Here is a 21,701-nt window from a genome sequence, read left to right as displayed (position 1 = left end):
ACGATAATATATAAGTAAATACATACATATTCTATAATATACAGATCCTGTTACCAATGAAGTATTCATTGATTGATGAGACGCGATTGCGTGGAGGATTTTTTTATCGAATTTGTATGTCCACTGTTATACGATAATGCCGTTTCTGCTAGATGAGGATTGCAGAAAACCGGGATGTTTGGCGCGAACTTGGGGATGCCTATGTCCAGCATTGGAGTGCGATAGTATGAAGTGAGAGAATGTGTCAGAGTTGTGTTATTTATTGAATGTGTGAGTCCTGTATGTCTCAAATAAAAGTTTTTTTTTTCCAATTCCAATTAAGCTTTAACCTGTATTGAAAATAAAAATAAAAAAAAGTCCTTTGTTTCTCTATGTGTAATCCAATCTTTTGTCCGTCAAAGAAATCTTCCCCTTTTGTTTTATAATTCATTTTATATCTATAGTTATAGAATACCGGATGTCATGAATACAAACTTTAATTTACTTATAAAAGAACTATTTTTAGCTTTTGTCGTCTAGTTCGATTTTGCGGACAAAGCCGAAGGGGAGGGTTATCTTTTGGATGTTTAATGAATTAAAAGTTTTGCTGTTGTTTTTTTTTAAATACAACTAGCTCGGCAAACAAGTGTATGGCTCACCTGATGGTAAGCGGTTACTGTAGCTTATAGACTCCTGCTGCACCAGAAGCATCGCAGCCACGTTGCCGACCCTACCCCCAATCTTTCCAGGGGCTCTGGTCACCTTAATCACCACAGGAACACAACACTGCTTGAAAGCAGTATTATTTAGCTGAGATCTTCTGTAAGGTCAAAGTTTTTCCCCATTCGGGTTGCTCCACATTTTGAGCAGGATATGTCCTGCTATGCCCTACCTATTATTTTAAAACTTTATGTGTTGTAAATAAGTTGCTCTGAATCACATAATTACATCTCTAATTTTTTGAACTAACTTTAAAAAAGGAGGATATTTTCAATCAACTGATGCGTATACACTTGATTATTTTTTCGTTTATACGTATTACTGGTTGATGTAATGAACTGAACAATATTTAATTTTAAATTCCACGCGGGCGACGTTGCGTGCACAGCTAATTATAAGTAAAGATAAATATATAATTTCTTTTTGACCTAAGACGCAAGAATATCTTTTTAAGCTTTCCTGCCGAACAATAAACGCTTGAAAAAAGTATAACAAAGCGAACTATGTTTTCACGCAAGACCGCCTTTGTTGTGTCATATTCAAAACTCGAAGTAAGTACGTAATATGTATATTATATCTCATTCATTTCAATAAAGAACTTATTTATTATTTTTAAAATTTATTAAACAGATACGTACTTAGACTGGCGAATGAAAAAATAAAACTTATTGTCAGAAACATATATTTTTTAAATTAATTGCAATTATGATTGTAATTCACAAAGATTCAACATAGCGAATTTCTAATAGAGAAACTTAATTAAATACCTAATTTCGAAATTCAATATTGAACGTAAAAGTGCATGTAATAACGTTGTTATAAACAAAAGGTGGCCCACTTTTGTTTTCTAACCGATGTTTTTTGTATGCCGTGAACCGTAGCGCGTTTTACGGAGTGATACGAAGCCTTCCGAAACTAGACGAATGCACGTTGAAAGTTGTGAAAAAGTGCTGCTACCTGTGAAAATATATATTATAGTAAGGAAAAAATTTAAAAATTATTTTATTTTGTACATTAATCCATTTAAAATAATTATGAGTAATATTAATCAGTGAATTTGCTTATTATTAAAATTTTTACTATATAAATAAATAAAATATAGTTTTAACACTGTAACATATACAAAATATTTAAAATATATATATATATATATATATATATATATATATATATATATATATACCTACTAATAGTAAGACTAGAAGAAACAAGAGAATAGAATACCATAGTAAGAGTAAATTATCTCAGTATCTACACATAGCATAAACATAAAATACGTCTTAAAAATGTCGGTGCATTAAAGTAATAAGCATGTACCACTAAAAAGATATTTAAAATACAGTGGCAGTCTTCATATTTGATGATTATATGAACAAATGTTACAATGAAATACAATGTTGATAGAACAAAGTATTATTTGAGGTAAAATATATTTCTACACGTAGCAACACCAAAAACTTTTTCCCATTCGCGCCGCGCGCCAGTCCACAGACAACAGCCGTGGGGTTAGTTTGTGTCGCTTCTGTCCGGGAAACGAGACTACTTTTACGTGACCGTTTAAACCGGTTTGAAAGTGCTTTGAGGTGTGGCGTAGGCGGTCAGTGCCGCGTTCAAGCGTAAAAAAACTCTTTCAAAAAGTTCAAAATCAACTTTGTGTTTAAAAAAGTGCATTTGTGAGTCACCGGCGATTGTTCGACTTTATCGAGGTTTGTATCTATTTATCTAGATTATATTCAGTGTAATCACTTTTGACGAAATCTTCATACAGTGCGAAATGAAACGCGTGGTTAGCATTATTAACGTTAATAACCTTTGTTGATTTTTAAAACTTTCAAACAGTTTCTAGTTTTCTTTGTTTCAAAGCGGTGTTCAAGTGTTCTTTTATGTTGTATAATTATTGGGTTACCTCCATTGTTAGGTTACTTTCAAATGCTAACGGGTTTGGTATGACTACATTATACGTGCTTATATTTGAATGGAAAATGGTTTTAGCGTCAGATTTTCATGTAAAAAGTTTTTATTCTACCTATCGGACCTTTTTGTACTTTTTTTTATTTGAGCTTGGTATTTGAAAGTGGTTATGAACAAGTTCGGGTTAGTTTGGAAAAAAAGGAAGCGGTGTTCTAGAATTTTTATTTTATCGGTTTTTAGGTGACATTATTCCGATCAAAACTTAATAGGGTCTAATTAACTAAATATACTCGAAGCTTGATGAATGCTATCTTATTTATATGTATAGATTTATAAAAAGCCAAAAAAAATGTATTCTATTAAGATGGATACTGAGATATTTTACTTATATAACTCTTTAGACCTTAAAGATACATCTTTTTAGGCAATATTAATTTTAACTGAGGTAGGGTAGGGTACAGCAGGAAATTTACTGCTCAAAATATTGAGCAGCCCGACTGGGGAAGTACCTCGACTTTACAGAAGATCACAGCTAAATAATACTGCTTTCAAGCAGCGTTGTGTTCCTGTTGGTGAGTAAGGTTATCAGAGTCCTGTGGGATAGGGTCGGCAACGCGCTTGCGATGCTGCTAGTGTTGCAGACGTCTACAAGCTACGGTAATCGCTTACCATCAGGTGAGTCGTACGCTTGTTTGCCGACCTAGTTATATAAAAAAAAAATTAAGAAAAAACTGCTTCGCGTTGAAACAGTCTATTCTTTTACTTCACTTATTTTATCAATTTTAACGCAGTTTTCGTCATTGTTTAAATATCTTTCGTAAGAATTTTTTGTTATTCTTTTTTGCCTCTTTCATAATTTCCATTTACTAAGCTATCAGGCTTAATGACTTCTAATAGACCCAAAGTAGCACGAATCATTTCGCCAATGTCACGTAAAATGGAGAAGACACAAAAAGGATTGATTTTTTTAAATAATAACTACCTAGTGCGTTTCGAGATTTCCCCGGAATGTCGAGATAAAAGTTATTATTATAAAGCCTATGTATTATTCTGGAACTCAAGCTATCTACGTACCGAGTTTTATCACAATCAGTTACTTAAAGAGTAACAAACAACCATCCGTATAAACTTTCGCATTTATAATATTATTAGTAGTTGGATATTATTTTCTTAATATACCCGCCAAGCCGCCGTGGAGCAGCGTAGTGCATTACGCTCGACCCTTTTACATGGAGAAAGACGCCATGTCCAGCTGTGGGGTTGGTACAGGCTGAATGAATCAATTCATTTCTACAATATATCAATATGGCTTATTTAAAATCAATTAATTTAACGATCGATACGTGTCGAATATTCTTAATTAAAATTACCTATATGACATGAATATATGAATATTACATACATATGTAATAAATTTATTTATGAATTTCTATACTGTACGACCTTATATACTTTGACGTACGAGTGAGTCATTCTTTTGGTATTTACTTATTGATCCTGACAATACGGAGCCGATAATATTATGTATAATTATAGCATATATATATGTATAATAAAATTGTAATCGTCCGAAGTATGTACAATTTTTTTTGAGCTTAATCTGAGTTTACTCTTAAAGAAACGATGTAGTGAACGTGCTATGAAATAATTAGGGGAGTGAAATCTTGTGAAAGAGTAGAGTTGAGAGTTACGTTTTACCGCAACGTCCCTTGCAAGAAAGAGACAATTATTAATTAAAGTAAAACTTCATCACGCACGCTTGACTTGGGGATAAGTTGGTGAATTCGTGACGAGTGTTACGATAAGTGATCGGGCGAGTTGAACGGAAGTTGAGAGGTTGATATAAGTTAGTGAAGATAGAAAGAGTTACGTTTCGTTAGTTTAACTTCAGTCGTTTGGTCTAAAGCTCACTCGTTTCTTATGTGATATCTAACATAATTATTGAGTTACACGGCATCTTCATCCATAAAATATCCAGTCGTCTATTTCGTGTAAAATATTTTCTGCTCCCTAACTCAAATAGTCAAGTCACTTAGACTTAAGATGACATCATTTCCACTGAAATGTGACGATTTGATGTCGTTAGTAACATATAGAAGACAATTTGTAAGGTCATGTAACAATATTAATTAGCTAGCTGGCGATCTTCGTATCGCCATATTTTTGAAGTTATATTTCGCTTGGCGCGTTAGGTAAAAATAATGACACCCTAAAGTTAGCTAATCAACGAAGACTAAGTTAGCAACGTGAAGTTAGCTAGCCAATGAAGTATAACTTCTTACGTGCGTACATAAGTACACACACTTTGTTTTTTGTTAATTTATCAATTTCAGTAAGCTTTCTTTAATCAAAACCTTGGTAACGATAAAAAAGAATTATACAATTCGGTGCTTTGTTCAGCCTGTAATATCCCACTGCTCTCTTTCCCCATTTAGGAAAACGATCAGAGCTTAATCCACCACGCTGCTTTAATACGGGTTGGTGGATATATTCCCTACTATGAGTAACGATCGCTATCAGGTGTAGATGATAACAACCGGGACCAACGGCTTAACGTGCTCTCCGAGGCACGGTGGACAGACCCACAAGGACTAACAACTAGCCGGACCGGAAATAAATATTTGTATAAACACAAATATCCATTCAGAGCTGAAATCGAACTCGCGACCGTCGGTATTTAGACACCGGCGACACGTCACACGTGGTCGTCAATTTATATAGATAAACTAACTGTGTCCGCGACTTCGTCCTTGTGGAATTTAATAAAAAAGTTATTGTTCAGTTCGCAGAGTTACCAAATAAGTATATTTCTAAAATAAAAGTAGCCTAAGTTACTCCTTACTCAGCTATGGTCCAGCCGTTTCAAAGATAAGCCAGAACAAACAAACAAACGAACAGACCGACGGACAAAAATTGTAAGAAAAATATTGGGATTTTGGTATATGTACAGTACATGTCGTATACATCCATATGTATTTAGTAAAAAGCGATTATTTAAATATTACAAACAGACACTCCAATTTCATTTATTTGTATCGATCGGTTAATAAATTACATATTTGACAACTGTCGTCATCGCTTGTTAACCTTCTTATTAAGCTATATCATATCACGCCACGATGATTCAACAATCAACCAAAACTGAAAATTTTATATACTTTGGTAACATAAAGTCGCAAACAATTAGTTTTATAAGTATCTGTAATTAAGATGTCTCTTTGATTATGATGAAATAGTTTATAGATTAGAGAATTGAGATTACAACGTATCGTTAAATACTTCTCGTACTTTGATGTAGAAACAAAGAACAAGTTCTCAAAGTTTTTGGTCCGTCACCCCCGTTTGGGACTTCACAGCCCACAGACGTTTGTAAGTTTACGTACGAATAGTTTCGTTATTAAACTTTACATTAATCATTTGTTAAACCATTGTTACTCTATGGAAAATATCTCATAAACCTCAAAAAAACAAGGACTAATGCTGAGCAAATTCTCATACTGAGTTATGAGAGACTATGAGGGTCTATACGTTTTGTAGTTTTTTGAAGTAATTGAATTTAAAAGTACTGAATCGTCATTTTAAGAATTCTAATTATATTACTTTGTAAATATATATATATATATTGCAAACTGGTCTGGTGAACTTCGTAACGCCTTATTTTTGTGTATATAATAGTTATATATATCGAAATAAAATATAGCCTATCTTTCAAGTTGGATCAAACTGCAAACGGTGTGCAAATTTGATTAAAACCCGTTAAGTAGTTTACGAGTTTAGGAGTCCGTTGCGGACAAAAAACGTGATGCGTATTTATATATATTAAGATTTATTCCACCTGTAACATCCCACTGCTGGGCATAGATGTCTTTTTTCATGCAAAAGGGTCGAAGCAAGGGTTGTTAATTAATCGGGGCCCGGAGGCTTTGTCTGGGCCTTCCGCTGAGGCGAGGTGGCGAATGCTAGCGCGACCCCATCTCGCCCCACCCAGGCGGATGACTGCTCACACGTGGTCGTTTTTAGTCACTAGGAGTCTGACATAACCCTCTGGCGCCCCCGCGCTGGAGGGAATCCATGATGGATTTTCCCCACGTAAAAAAAAGGTTAATTAATAAAATTATGGTTACTGTGAAGTTACCACCGATTTGAAATGTATATTTTGCTGTGTTCGTTTCTATGGGTCTACAACTTTGAAAAACTATGTTCGAAGATGTCATGAATCTTTTCAATTTACTTGAAGCCTCCATTAAGGGACAGTAATAAGAGTTCTGAAATTTGAGACTATTGACAAAAGGGGAATTCGCCCTATTCAAGTCGATGGAAAATTGTGACGAGACTGAAACTATTATTATAGGAAAATGTTATGATAACGCCATGAATAGAAAACGTGGGTAGAAATCGATATTAGTGGGCTTCAATAATGATACTGTTGAGTGCTATAGTATAATGTGTTTTAGATATATATATACAGGGTTACAGGAAAAGTCGACCTAGATCCGTTAAGGGCGTGTAGTACACGCCATTTCTGAATGATTTCACTATGGAACCCCCCATCCTAAACTTAACCGTTTTCGAGATATTCGAGTTTTAATTTTTTTGAAATAATTGAATTGAAATTGAATGAAAATGCCCAATTTTTCGGCTATTGAATTGAATATTTTGAATTTTTTTGACTCTTATTATTATCTTTTTGGTTTTTTACATGAAAAATGAGATGCTTAATGACCTTAATAACTAAAATTGCACGTAAGTTAACTAAATGGGTCGTTGTAGACGATCGAAACTTAAGAAAATAAGTACAAATTATAAAAAAATATTATATATATATATATAGTTCGGCACTAGTTCGGCAAACAAGCGTACGGCTCACCTGATGGTAAGAGATTACCGTAGCCTATAGACGCCTGCAACACCAGAAGTATTTTTATAAACGCCTTATACTAAACGATCAAATCGACCAAATTTAACCATAGTAATATTATTAATTGGTTGTCTGTAAAGTTGGTTAACGGACAATAGTTTAACGTGACAACGTCATAACAAAATATCTCGGACGCATAGGCCAATCGAGTTGAAGATGGGCGTAACGCTAACGGGTCATCCATTTTTGGGGATGAGAAATGATTCATCGATTTATTAGACGTTGTCACGTCGAAAATATAGTTTTATGGAGATGGCAAAATATATAAATCTGAATAAAAAAAATATTCTAAGACGTGATTGTCGCAGGTGAAACCAAATGACGCATATAGTTTCAGTCCAAATCCGACTATCCGTTACACACACGGGCAATTAAAACTGTTTGTAGTTAGTCGTTAGCGGTCTGTACAGTTTTTTGGGGTAGACATAACACGATATCAAAGATGGCCATTCTGATGGTGTTTCCTTTACTATTTATTGATGTGGGTTTTGATTTTAACCGTCGTGTTACTATAATGAAAATTTTGTTGCTTATTAATTTATGTGGCGAAGACTTCGAAGCGTAAGCTTTGAGTTTTTAACCGACTTCAAAAAAGGAGGAGGTTACTCAATTCGACCGTATATTTTTTAAAAAATGTATGTTCGGGGATAACTTCGTCATTTATGAACCGATTTTGATAATTCTTTTTTTTGTTGGAAAGGAGATATTCTTGGTTTGGTACCATGATAATGAAACAAGGATCTGATGATGGGATCCCAGAGAAATCGAGGGAAACTCGAAAATCCGCATAACTTTTTACTGAGTGTACCGATTTTTATGATTTTTAATTTAATCGAAAGCCGATGTTTATCATGTGGTTGGTTACACTTAAATTTCATCGAGATCTACAACTTTTGGAGTAATCTTTGATAATGCGTATTTACTTTTACCTACGTTGTACGAGTACTTGTCGCTGAAGAAGGCGGTTTTTTTCGTATGCCAGCAAACACAATTATGCGTGATAAGTTTACCGCAGCTATAACTAATGCGTACCTACTGTGTATAGTGACGGTATAAGTGCTTTTAAAGCCTACTTGAATAAAGCAGTTCTTGATTTGTTCTACATGAGTGTATCGGTGGAATAAGTCGATGTTTATTAAAAGGCTATATGGGTCTTGCGGTTTTGCTTTCGTTAATTTGAGGAAAAAATACACTCAATTATTTTTAAATTATTGTCAACTCAGACGATATACACAGCCTCGCGCTGCGACGCGGCGTCGGGGCGTCGGTCATATATTAATACGTAAAGCAAAAACTTTGTACCCCTTTTTACGAAAATTGCGTGGACGGAGGAGTATGAAATTCCGACCACTCATAGTTTATATAGAGGAGTGCAGAATGCTAATATTTTTTTTTAATTATGCATAAAACATACATTAAATCGATAAAAAAAAAATTATACACACTACCATGTATTTGATACATACATGCATATTATACTATTTAATTTGTTGATTGTCAAAGTCTGTAGTCAAATTGAAATTTTTTAAAAAAAGGTAAGAACCTTTTTTCATTATTTTTTGGTTTTCTCTCTCCTCTCTGGTACCTCTGGGTAACCACTAGTCTCCTTAATTGTGCTACCAAATTAAATTCTATAAAAGACAAAGTCTTCTTGAAATAGCCGTGTTGATGAAGTACTTTTCAATCTAATATATGAAATTCTCGTGTCGCGGTGTTTGTAGTTAAACTCCTCCGAAACGGCTTGACCGATTATCATAAAATTTTGTGTGCATATTGGGTAGGTCTGAGAATCGAACATCTATTTTTCATCCCCCTAAATGTTAAGGGTAGTCCACCCAGTTGTGATTTGGCATTAAAAAATACATACAACTAAATTTTCACCCTTCTACCAGCAACCCCTATTTCTTAATGCAATAAAATTACCTTTTCATTTTTTTTTTTTTGTTATCATTCATTCGTTGCCGAGTTATTTTAAAACTATGATATCTTAGATATTAATTGAAATCAAATTATGTCAAGGATAATTTTGTTTAAAAAATAAATACTTCATCATTACAGCCTATACAGTCCACTGCTGGACATAGGCCTCCACAAGTTTACGCCAAAAATAACGTGAACTCATGTGTTTTGCCCATAGTCACCACGCTGGACAGGCGGGTTGGTGACCGCAGGGTTGGCTTTGTCGCACCGAAGACGCTGGTGCCCGTCTTCGTCCTGTGTATTTCAAAGCCAGCAGTTGGATGGCTATCCCGCCACCGGTTGGCCTTTCAAGCTCCAAGGTGGTAGCGGAACTGTGTTATCCCTTAGTCGCCTCTTACGACACCCACGGGAAGAGAGGGGGTGGCTATATTCGTCAGTACCGTAGCCACACAGTAAATACTTGTAATAATTTATTTAGTTAATTAAAAACTTATATCATATCTATAAAACCACCTTCGTAAATAATGCATTATTTTAGAAGAAACTCGACCATAAAAACGGTTATAATGAGTTAGCCTTAAAATATAGATGTACTGTCGCGGACTCTTTTTTAGAACTTTTAATGGCAGTCAATTCCGTTATACTTAATTTTTGGGTCGCTTTAACCATTTACGCAGTGCACGCAACGGAAGCTTTCAAAAAAGAATATTTTTCGTGTTTTCGTGACATTTCTTATCAATGATCTGCTCCTATTGGTCATAGCGTGATGTTATATAGCCTATAACCTTCCTCGGTAAATGGGCTGTCCAACACAAAAAGAGTTTTAAGTGTAAAACAGTAGTTTTTGAGATTAGCGCGTTTAAACCATTAAACTTTTTAGCTTTATAAAATTAGTATGTATAGATGTAGGTTAAAATTGGCGTCGAGACAGCGAAGATTTTACGTGCTTTGTTTGTTAATTATGCTCTGTGGGGAGGGTAGAATGACAGAAAAGGATTATGTATTTTTTTTGTTGTATATATATAGTCTGTGGTATTGAATATTTTTTATATAACTAGGTCAGCAAAAAAGTGCAAGGCTCACCTGATGGTAAACGATTACCGTAGCTTATAGTAGACATCTGCAACACCAGAAGCATCGCAAGCGCGTTGCCAACCCTATCCCCAATTCCCACCAGGAGCTTTGGTCACCTTACTCACCAATAGGAACATAACACTGCTTGAAAACAGTGTTATTTAGCTGTGATCTTCTGTGAGGTCGAGTTACTACCCCAGTCGGGCTAATTTCCTGCGGCGGGTAAATTTCCTGCGGTACTAGTAGGGCTACTTCAGTTAAAATTTATTTTCGAATGTTCGTTTCTGCCAAAGGTGAGAACAGATGAAGGACAGTTTTGACAGTAAAGTAAAAATAAAATTCAAGTGTGGTCGACTACATCGACTAAAGTGTTAGAAACCAACCAGGCGACGAAGCTCTAAATATATTTTGTACATTTGTAGTTTTTTAATTAATTTAATACTTTTGCAGACGACTACAAAATCATACAATATTTGTGTTTGCTCGCAAAGGAAAAAACCGTTTTCATTTACATCGACACAACGTAGATACACGAAAAAATAGTCAAGTAAATACGCTTTATCAATGATTACTCAAAAAGTAGTCATCAGATGTCAATTAAATTTAAATTGGATCACATGACACGCACCACCTTTCGATCAAAACAAAGTATTTGTACCCCTGTAAGATTTTTCTCGGGAGTCCGAACACACACAATACAACGCCCAGACCACGACAAATATCTATTTTTTTTTATGTCACTAGGTCGGCAAACAAGCGTACGGCTCACCTGATGGTAAGCGATTACCGTAGCTTATAGACACCTGCAACATCAGAAGCATCGCAAGCGCGTTGCCGACCCAATCCCCAATCCCCCCAGGAGCTCTGGTCACCTTACTCACCAACAAGAACACAATACTGCTTGAAAACAGTATTATTTTGCTGTGATCTTCTGTATGGTCGAGGTACTACCCCAGTCGGGCTACTCCATTTTTTGAGCAGGAAATTCCTGCTGTGCCCTACCTCAGTAGGATGGATCTACATGGCCAATACAAATGTCTATCGTGAGTGGTGATTTAACCCGCGACCAGCTCAACAGCCAGTGCTGGGACAGGCGTCGTCAATCAACAGCATCAACTTTACAAGCACTCGTTAAAAGGTCCTTAATGTAAGTTCTCTTCAATTCAAAATTCGTCTTAATGAGGATAAATAGATAGAGACAAGTAAAACCATGATTAAATAGGTAATCACAACAAGCAAGACATCCACATCGCGAATCGGTTAAGATACCATCGCTTAATAATAAGTCTATATTTAGATTAAGACCGCCTGCTGCTTCACGCAAAATCTCCAGCCGTTTTTGTGCTATTTCTGATCGAGATCATTTTATAAATAGCTAGATGATACACACGGCTTCGTCTGCGTTTTTTGTTATGTGTCAACAAAACAATTATACGATTTCGGTGCTATATATATTTATTAATTAATTTATATTATATTATTATATCAGGGGAAGTTTGAAAGTAGTTGTGACGGAGAAAATGAGGAGCAATAGGTTAGCGTGGTATGGGAATGTTATGAGGAGGGATGAACGTTATATTGGTAAAAGAATGTTAGGGATAATGTTGAAGGACGAAGAGCCATCGGCAGATCAAAAAAGGGATGGGTGGATTGTGTGGGTGAGGATATGAGAATGAAAGGAGTAAGTGTCAGAAGTGACGAATAATAGAGAGGAATGGAAGAGGAAAACATGTGCCGACCCTACATAAGTGGGATAAGGGCAGGAAGATGTTGCTGTATCTATTATATTTAAAACCTTATTGCACATTTGGAATTATATTAAAGAAAATAAGAATATTATAAAAAAAAAAACAAATTGTCTCTATTCAAGTAGGCTTTAAAAGCTTTTGGCTTTAATTTGAGAAAAACATAGCCTATAGCCATCCTCGGTAAATGCCTCGCCCGATCACACTTTTTGTAACGCTTTCGTCACGCATTCACCACGTAGAAAATTACGAGAATAGAAAGACATAGACACAAAAAATACAGTAAAATTGAGATTTTTTTTAAGTCAGTTAAAATATGCAAAAAGTTAGACGTGTTATATTTCAAATGACACAAAAGCCGTAACAATTTTCTATAATTTACTCGTTATGGTTGAGTTGTAATGTTACGTGTTAGCTCTTCAACTCGTGTTCGATTCCGATCGTCGACCGTGAGTTCACAATAGGAGCACAGTGGTGGGTCAGTCGTATACAATTTACATCGTGATATTTTCGTAATAAAGTAGTGAAACGGCGAATAGCTATATTTTTGGAACGATCCTTACGGCAGGCTTGTCATTTGGCTGGACGACCGAACTGAAAAAATGTGATACTAAAACCGTAAGAAAAATATATAACGGAAGTGACGTAAAATCAGCCACACGACTGTATAAATAACGACGTTTGTAAAACTAAAATATTACTAGTAAACTTTTTTTAAAATTATTTATGTAATTTTATACTGTCGACAAAAATAAATAAAGACATGTGTTTTTTTATTTCACTTAATAGTTTGAATTATTATAATTATTATTACTTTGTTTGATTTATTTTATTTTACGGTATTTGTTATTTTCTAAAATACTAAATTTCCTGAATACTTTTATGTACTTATTTAAAAACCAATTAACAAAATTAAAAAAAATCAAGTACTAGAAAATATAATGAAATAAAATTCAACATTTTTTTTTTCAAATTGTGTTGCTTCTACCCGAAGGAACTTCGTTCTTACCTGGTGTCCCATGACACCACATATTTTTTTTATGAATTTAGTATTGATTAGCCCATTAACTCAGTGTACAGAGAGCCCGCTTTCTGCTCCAGCGATAGTGGTTTCAATTCCCGCTCCGAGTCTAGGTGTAAGATATGTACTTTTATGTAGCTATATTAGTCGACTGTCACCTATAACACAAGCATTATGTACCGTACTGTAGGAACAGACGACCGTGTGTGTGTGTGTTATAGATATTTGTATTTATGAATCCTTACGAATGAAAAGTACTTCATTAACACGGCTATTTCAAGAAGATAAACTTTGTTTTTTATAGAATTTAATTTGTTAGCTCAATTAAAGAGACTAGTGGTCGCCAGTGGTCGAAATTCGACCATAGTTAATTTAAATGATAAGTTTGAACATTATCAAGGTTCTGTTGTCAAAGACTATACTTCTATAATAATAAACAAAAGAGTATATATATGCGTATCTGTGTCAAATACATGGTAGTGTGTGTAAAGGGTATCATAATCATGTATGTTGCTTTCTATAGTCGATTTAAACTATTTGTTGTTGTCTCTTGTGTGTGATCAAGTAAATGTTCTTTCTTTCTTTCTTGCTATATTTTTTATGCATAATTTAAAAAAAAAATTAGCATCTGCACTCCTTCCCTATATAAACTATAAGTGTGCGAAATTTCAAACTCTTCCGTCCGCGCAATTTTCGTAAAAAGGGACACAAAGTTTGTACTTCACGTAATAATAATAAAAGATTTTTTATATTTAAAAATACGTAAAACCTCGATAATCAATTACGCACAGACGGACAAACATTCTTTTTCCGGTCAAAATGGCTTTCAATAGTGCCAAAGAGCACAGATGATTTCGCCAAGACGAACATTCGTAATTCTTGTATAAATAAGTAAATATAACAAACTTATCCAAAAAAAACATGTCAAGTTATCCTTGACAAGTAGAGAAGGGAAAGTTATTTTGTACCGGATCTGTTTTCTATCTTCACCTGTTGATGTCCGCGTCGCATGTTTGGGAGTCAAGTCGGGACAGACGGTTCACAGATACTGTTTGACAGTTATTACCTTGACGTCAGCGCTTTTTAAATTTATCTTTGCGTTTTTTCAGTTTTTAAGATCACGTTATCGTATGAAAACATTGTTTGAGGGAGTGCAGCTATATAGTAATTTAGCAAATCATGTTAAAGGTTTGGACAGCATGAATATTTTTTAATCGAAAGTAAAAGAATGCGTATATAAATGTTTCGATTAAGCGTTTCAGAGGTAAAAATTGTTACATCATAATATAGTATATTGATTGTATCTCATTATAAGTGAACGTTATGTTTGTATGATAAAATGTATTATTTAAACGTAATGCTTGTTCGTATGCCCCCTATTAAATATAGCAAAAGTTAAATATCTTGCAATTTTTTAATAATTTTAAAAAAAGGTTACTAGTAATATTTTAGTTTTACAAACGTCATATTAAACAGTCGTGTGGCTTTGTTATATATCACAGTCACTGGGTCGCAGCCGTTGTCATTCATTTCATCGTTCGATACAGATAAAAAAACATAGCAACAACATACAAGACACAGATAATACACACGTATAATACAGATAATATATTATAACACCTCGGTTCTTATTCTTACAGTCGGGGGTCAGTCCACTGTTATCTGTAACACAGGCATAAAGTTGCTTACCTCAGGAAAGCGCGACCGTGTGTGTATGTTAAAGATGTTTATTTATTTATTTTGTTTATAGTTTTCAGATGGGACACTTGACAAAATTTATATATTAGTAATTTTCGAATGACGTAAAAATAACTTAACGAACCTTCTTTTTTTGAAAGTCGGTTAGCAAACAGTAAATTCAACAATATTTAAGAATCGCGAATCGCATGCGAACTCACGGTCATTGTAATGTTTCGAAAACAATTGCATTGTTAATTTTAAAAGTTCGCTAATCTAAGGGTCTGTTCCACCAGTTGTTGTTAACGCTATTTGACGGATGACAGTATCCGACAGTAAATTTTTTTGATTCATTATATTTTTTTTTTGCCATCGAATTCTACAATATTTATGAGATATTTCTATTCGCATATACTAATCTTAAAGTAGCAGTTAATTAATTGAGGAGAAACAGGTCCTACTGGCCAATTACAACTCCCGACTTTATTTCGGCAGTCTATTTGTATCGTCATCCGTTAAATAGCGTTATCCACAACCGGTGGAACAGGCCCTAAGAATACAAAATAACTTACTATTGGTTTCAGCCTGTAATATCCCACTACTGGGCATAGGCCTCTTTCCGCGTGCAGGAGAAGGATCAGAGCTTAATCCACCACGCTGCTCCAATGCGGGTTATGTTCGGATATGTTCCCTACTATAATATTCACTATCAGGTGTACATGCTAACAACCGGGACCGACGATTTAACGTGCTCTCCGAGGCACGGTGGGGATACCCACAAGGACTGCACAAACACCCAGACCACCCGTATGGGTAATACAAATGTTTGTCATGTGCGGGGATCGAACCCGCAACCGCCAGCGCAACAGGTACAATCCATGGCTGTGCTATATGCTGGCTACCGTTGCGCTAACGCGGCGAAATAGCTTACTAAGATAACGTTAAAACATTAGCTGTTTTTTTTATATATTTAAATCACCATTGACAACTATACGTTACAGAGCAATGGATATAAAATAATCTTAAAACTAAATGTGCTGAATAGAGCACGCATAATCTATCTTATACTAATGGAGAGTCCGTTTTTTGTTCGATTGTACTGCGAAAACTACTGAACCGATCGGAATAATACTAACACCATAAAATGCAGCGCGTTTCTTGCTTTTCGTGATTTTGTAGCTTTGAATTAAGTTATTTTTATGATTTTGAATTTTTTATGTGATATAAGGCCGTAGTATAAAAAATGTGGAGAGAGAAATCGTGTGAAACACTCCTAGGGAATTGGGGATAGGGTCGGCAACGCGCTTACGATGCTTCTTGTGTTACAGGCGTCTATAAGCTACAGTAATCGCTTACCATCAGGTGAGCCGTACGCTTGTTTGCCGACATAGTTATATATATTTAAAAAAAAAAACAACGAAACACCAGTGATGCTTTACAGCGCTTTCAGCTGTAAAATGTAGGTATACAAGCATTTACTGTACCGATAATAATAACAAACCTCGATTAGTAGAACTTCTCTTCAAATAGAAACAATAACATGCCTCAATTTATGTTTTAATTTTAAAGTTTTATTGAAGTAACTTCTTTACGCAAGCTTCATGTAGGGAGTAAGCTGGTGAAATGCGTCACGAGTAATACGATAAGTGATCGGGCGAGGCGAACGGAAGTTGAGAGGGAGATATAAGTTAGTGAAGATAGAAAGAGAGAGGGAGCTATGCTTCGTAAGTTTTACTTCAGTCGTTTGGTCTAAAGTTTTTTTTTAAAGTAGTTATAATTTGATAAATTAAATAGAAAGCGTTAAATTTAAATTATCGTGGTAATTATTTAAGGAGTAAACTCCAGTTACATACCAGATTTATTAACCGTTCAGTGTACATTTTAAAACTCTAGACATTGTCTAACTTCTTTTGATTTTCCTTAGGATTAACTCACTTTTACTGTTGAAAAACTAAATTACGTAATTATGTTACATACATACGAAACAATGACGCGGAACTATGAGGGACAGTGACAGGTTGATGCTAGATATAGCTGGCTATACTATATTATGCTATACCATACTTTAGTCTAATACAGAGTTCCCCAAACTTTTTTGTGTCGTAGACCCCTTGCCATGTTTTTCCGTGTTGGGTAGACCTACTGGTACTGGTACTTACCTGATATTGATTTCCTGTAAATTTCTAACTGTAGTGAAGTTTAGTGTTAAAAACTTAAAGTAAAAACACATGTTAATTTATACATTTATTAATTGAATTTAAATTAAAACTACTCAAAATAAAATGTTGTATCTGTTATGTAAAATATACGTAACATTAAATAAACATAAAATAAACTATAAATAAAATAACATAAGCAATAAGTCAATATTTTTAGTGAGAAGGATGAACCTGATGCTTTAATAATAAATTATCAACATTCAAGATAGTGTGATGTAAGTAAATAGGTACTATCAGTGTATGTGTTGAGATCCACTATCGTGGACCCCCATTTTCATTTCATGGACCCCAATTTTTTTTTTCGTTGACGTAGACCCCTTGCAGGTTGTCATAGACCCCTAGGGGTCGATATAGACCACTTTGGGAATCACTGGTCTAGTATTTATAAAACTTCTTTGTCTAAAATGATATCAGTAATACGTTTTGGGGACTTCCCGCTTTGTGTCGGAGAGCACGTTAAACTATCGGTCATGGTTGTTATCATATACACCTGATAGCGAACGTTACTCATAGCTCATAGTAGGGAATATATTCGCCAACGATGCACGCAAACGCTGTGGGGTAGCGTGGTGGATTAAGCGCCGATCTTCCTCCTAATGGTGAAGGAGGCCTATGCCCATTAGTGGGATGTTGCAGGATGAATGGTTATATTCTTTACTGCCGTAGCCACATAGCTAGTATAGCTAATGTAGAAAATATCTGTGTGCTAATGTAAGTAAAATATTTAAAGCTAGCTATAGAACTTACATTGAGATCTAAAGAAACACGCCTTCGTTTTCGTCGTTACAAGTCTAATTTTTATTCTTCTTGTACGGTTTTTTTTTTATTTTTAATCTCTTATTTTGCGTAAGAAGCCTGGTTATCGTCGATGGTTATAGGGTTAAAGATTTTGTTTTAAGGCCCATGATCAGTAATTCTAAACACCAATACCCGTAATGGGGTTGTTTAAAAATCATCATCATCATTTCAGCCTATCACAGTCCACTGCTGGACATAGGCCTCCAAAAGTGGCGTGGCGAGAACTCATATGTTTTGCCCATAGTCACCACGCTGGGCAGGCGGGTTGCTGACCGCAGGGCTGGCTTTGTCGCACCGAAGACGCTGCTGCCCGTCTTCGGCCTGTGTATTTCAAATCCAGCAGTTGAATGGTTATTCCGCCATCGGTCGGCTTTTCAAGTTCCAAGGTGGTAGTGGAACTGTGTTATCCCTTAGTCGCCTCTTACGACACCCACGGGAAGAGAGGGGGTGGCTATATTCTTTATTACCGTAGCCACATAGCGTTGTTTTATAATTATTGTCAATAATATTTATTTTGGTTTTAAATAATTGAAATAAAATAAATATTTTTTAGCACGAAATGCACTTATCAGATGTTGCATACAGTGCATCTCTAACATTTCACCAATTATAGGCAATCAAGTACATAGTATAGCTTGCTGTCTCTTTATGTCTATAGCTTCATAATCATAACGCGACCTAAAACAAACACTTTCGAATATCCAACGACAGTCGTGGGAACGATTGTTGTAAATAAAATCCATTGTTGTTTTTGTTGTATGACATATGCTCGGTGGTTATAATTAATGAGTTGTCTTAGTGAATGGGGAAAATTATTTTTTTTATTTTTAATTCGCTCCCCCCCCCCCCCCCCCTATTTGTGACGTAATTTATGGGTGGCCAAAATAATGGCATAGTACGAAGTTCGGCTGGACACCTTGTATTTTCTAACAAAATCATATAGTTATGTTATATAATTGTGTTTGCTAGCAAACGAAAAAAAAACCCGATTTCAATAATTACATCGACAAGTAGTACAAAGTGATATAAAATGTGTGAAATGTAAGTAGTAAATGTATGTAAATGTGTGAAAAAGTGATATCAATTAAATTTAAATGGGATCACATGACAAGCACCACATTTCCAACGAAAAGAGAATCATCGAAATCGGTCCACCTCATAAAAACTTCTGAAGTAACATACACAAAAAAAAACAGTTGAATTGAAAACCATCTCCTTTTTTGAAGTCGGTTCAAAAGTGATGTTAACGACCGTGAAAATTTAAAAATCTATATTTTGACGGTAACCACTGAGCCCAACACTTGAAGTACACAACCTTTGAAGTATGCAAATTGTATTAAAAACTCAGCGGGTTCATTGAACCGTACCGTCCTCATACATATAAAATGCATGAAAGGACTTTAGGTTTAGCGTTAATAAGCTCGGGCTAGTGTAGTTTAAAAGTAATTAGCGATGGGACCGAGGAGCATCCATTTTAGAAATAGGGTTGAACTTTACGATGGATTGTTTTATAATTTTCTTTGTATGGGTCATATATATTTAAATTATTCAATTAATTAATAGATTCGATCACGATACAGCCTGTAATATCCCACAGCTGGACATATGCCTGTTCCTCAATGTCTGCTACATGACTGGAGCTTACGTCGATCTGTAATACAACGTAGGCACACGAAAAAAAAAGTCGAGTAAATTAACATCATTAGAAATAACTCGAAAGGTACTGGGCAGATTTCGATCAAATTTAAATGAGATCACATGACCAGAATTAGACTTTCGATTTAAAAAAATAATTATTGAAATCGGCCCAGTAAAAAGTTCTGAGGTACACTAAAAAATACAATCGAATTGAGAACCCCCTTTTTTGAAGTCTGTCAAACAGTAATTGATTTCATACAAATTAATAAAAATCTAGAGAAATGTTTACAACAGCAGGATTGTAATTATAATTTGAAAAATGATGATTTAAAAGTGCTTTTGAATTTACTAGAATTAGGTTATTTTTGTTTGGCATATAAATAATAATTAATATATACAATACAAATAAACTAAACCTAAACTTAAACATATATACAATACTACATACTTGTTATATACAGCACGATTAAAGGCACAAAGGTCTAACCCTTCAGCCCCGTCTGTTACTTCCGACCCATATTTTAAATTAGAAATATTCAGTGCCACTTGAAGCGTGACGTCCCACGCGTCTGCAATTATCTGTAACTTTGAAACATGGATAATTGCATTTTTTTTTAATTTAAAACTTTTTTGAAAATGGACGATGTGGTTAAAAGAGTTTTTATTAACTTTCAAATATTTTCGAGTGCTTTGTATTAGCTAATTAAATTGGATATTTTTTTCTTTTGACTGTGAATCGTAAATCGTTGCTATTGTGATTGTAATTAAACTAAAACACTGCTGGTCGAGGTTTCTTCTTCCAAGTAGGAAAATCAGAACCTGCCACATTACTTTTTTTTTAAACAACAAGGTCGAAAAACAAGCGTACGGCTCAACTGATGGTAAACGATTACCATAGCTTATAGACGCCTGCAACACCAGAAGCATCGCAAGCGCGTTGGAGAGGTAACCCCTAGTTCTTCCTACTAGCCCTGGTCACCTTACTCACAACAGGAACACAACACTTCTTGAAAGCAGTATTATTTAGCTGTGATCTTCTGTAAGGTCGAGGTACTTCCCCAGTCTGGCTGCTCCAGATTTTAAGTAGGATATATCTTGCTGCGCTCTACCTCAGTTATTCATTTTTATCTAATTAATATTAATCACACAATATATTTTACATATTAGTTTTATGTTCAAAAGTGTGATCTTTAATTCCAAATTTACTGTAAGTGCATCCACATCAATAACTCTTGTCATAGACTAGATAGTCCGACAACACTACGTAGTCGGCTACGTCCAGATCGCAACAAGACTTTAAATATGTGTCATGTGCGGCTACCGAAACCGCGATTGCCAGCATAAGTCAGTTGCCACCACCGGTCCAACGCGTAATCAAAACATCAAAATTGAGATCGAATCCGCGTCTCTCGAACCCCGCTGGAGCGGTCAATTTTTGATATGATATTCAAAAATGTTTAGAATTCCTAATGTGTGGGTAACACAAAAATAAAAATCGTACATATTAAGAATAGCATGGTGTCGTCTCCTGGCAAAGATTTTCATTGTAATATGAAACTTTGAATAGTTAAGGTTTTTTTTAAGAACTCACTATAGACGGCGCCACGGTTCGCTTAAACCGAAAATAAAAATCATCATATCAAAAATTTCGCTCTAGCGGGTACATCGTTCCATAGCTTAATTGGCTAGAGCGCCGACACGGTCAGTCGGAGACGCGGGTTTGAATCCCGCTGGAGCGGTCAATTTTTGATATGATATTCAAAAATGATCAAAATTGAAAGTTTTTAAAAATGAAAATTTTATAAACTACTAGCTGTGTCCTTACAAGTTATTGTTCAGTTCATAAAAGCCATGTTACTCCTTACTATATCAGCTATATGCCAGTGAAGTCCCGTCAAAATTGGTCCAACCGTTTTATAGATTAGCCGAAACAAACAGAGAGACAGACAAAAATTGTTAAACGTGTTATTTTGGTATATGTACCGTGTCCATATGCATTTGTTGTTGTGCTGTGTGGCTACGGCACTAAAGAATTTAGCCACCCCCTCTCTTCCCGTGGGTGTCGTAAGAGGCGACTAAGG

The 21,701-nt window shown here is 35.1% G+C and overlaps 1 protein-coding gene across 1 annotated transcript in view; it reads left to right on the top strand.

Annotated features, from left to right (window-relative positions):
- The first annotated feature begins 2,163 nt into the window (after positions 1-2,163).
- The window catches only part of LOC123668262 (fasciclin-3), a 191,715-nt gene continuing 172,177 nt past the window's right edge, over positions 2,164-21,701 (top strand). The window contains exon 1 of the mRNA XM_045602032.1: positions 2,164-2,405. The gene's annotated coding sequence lies outside the window, so the exon portion shown is untranslated. The remainder of the gene's footprint in view (positions 2,406-21,701) is intronic.

This window comes from Melitaea cinxia, chromosome 30, assembly GCF_905220565.1.
Source record: "Melitaea cinxia chromosome 30, ilMelCinx1.1, whole genome shotgun sequence".
Taxonomy (NCBI): Eukaryota; Metazoa; Arthropoda; class Insecta; order Lepidoptera; family Nymphalidae; genus Melitaea; species Melitaea cinxia.
This window is presented reverse-complemented; position numbering and strand designations above follow the sequence as displayed.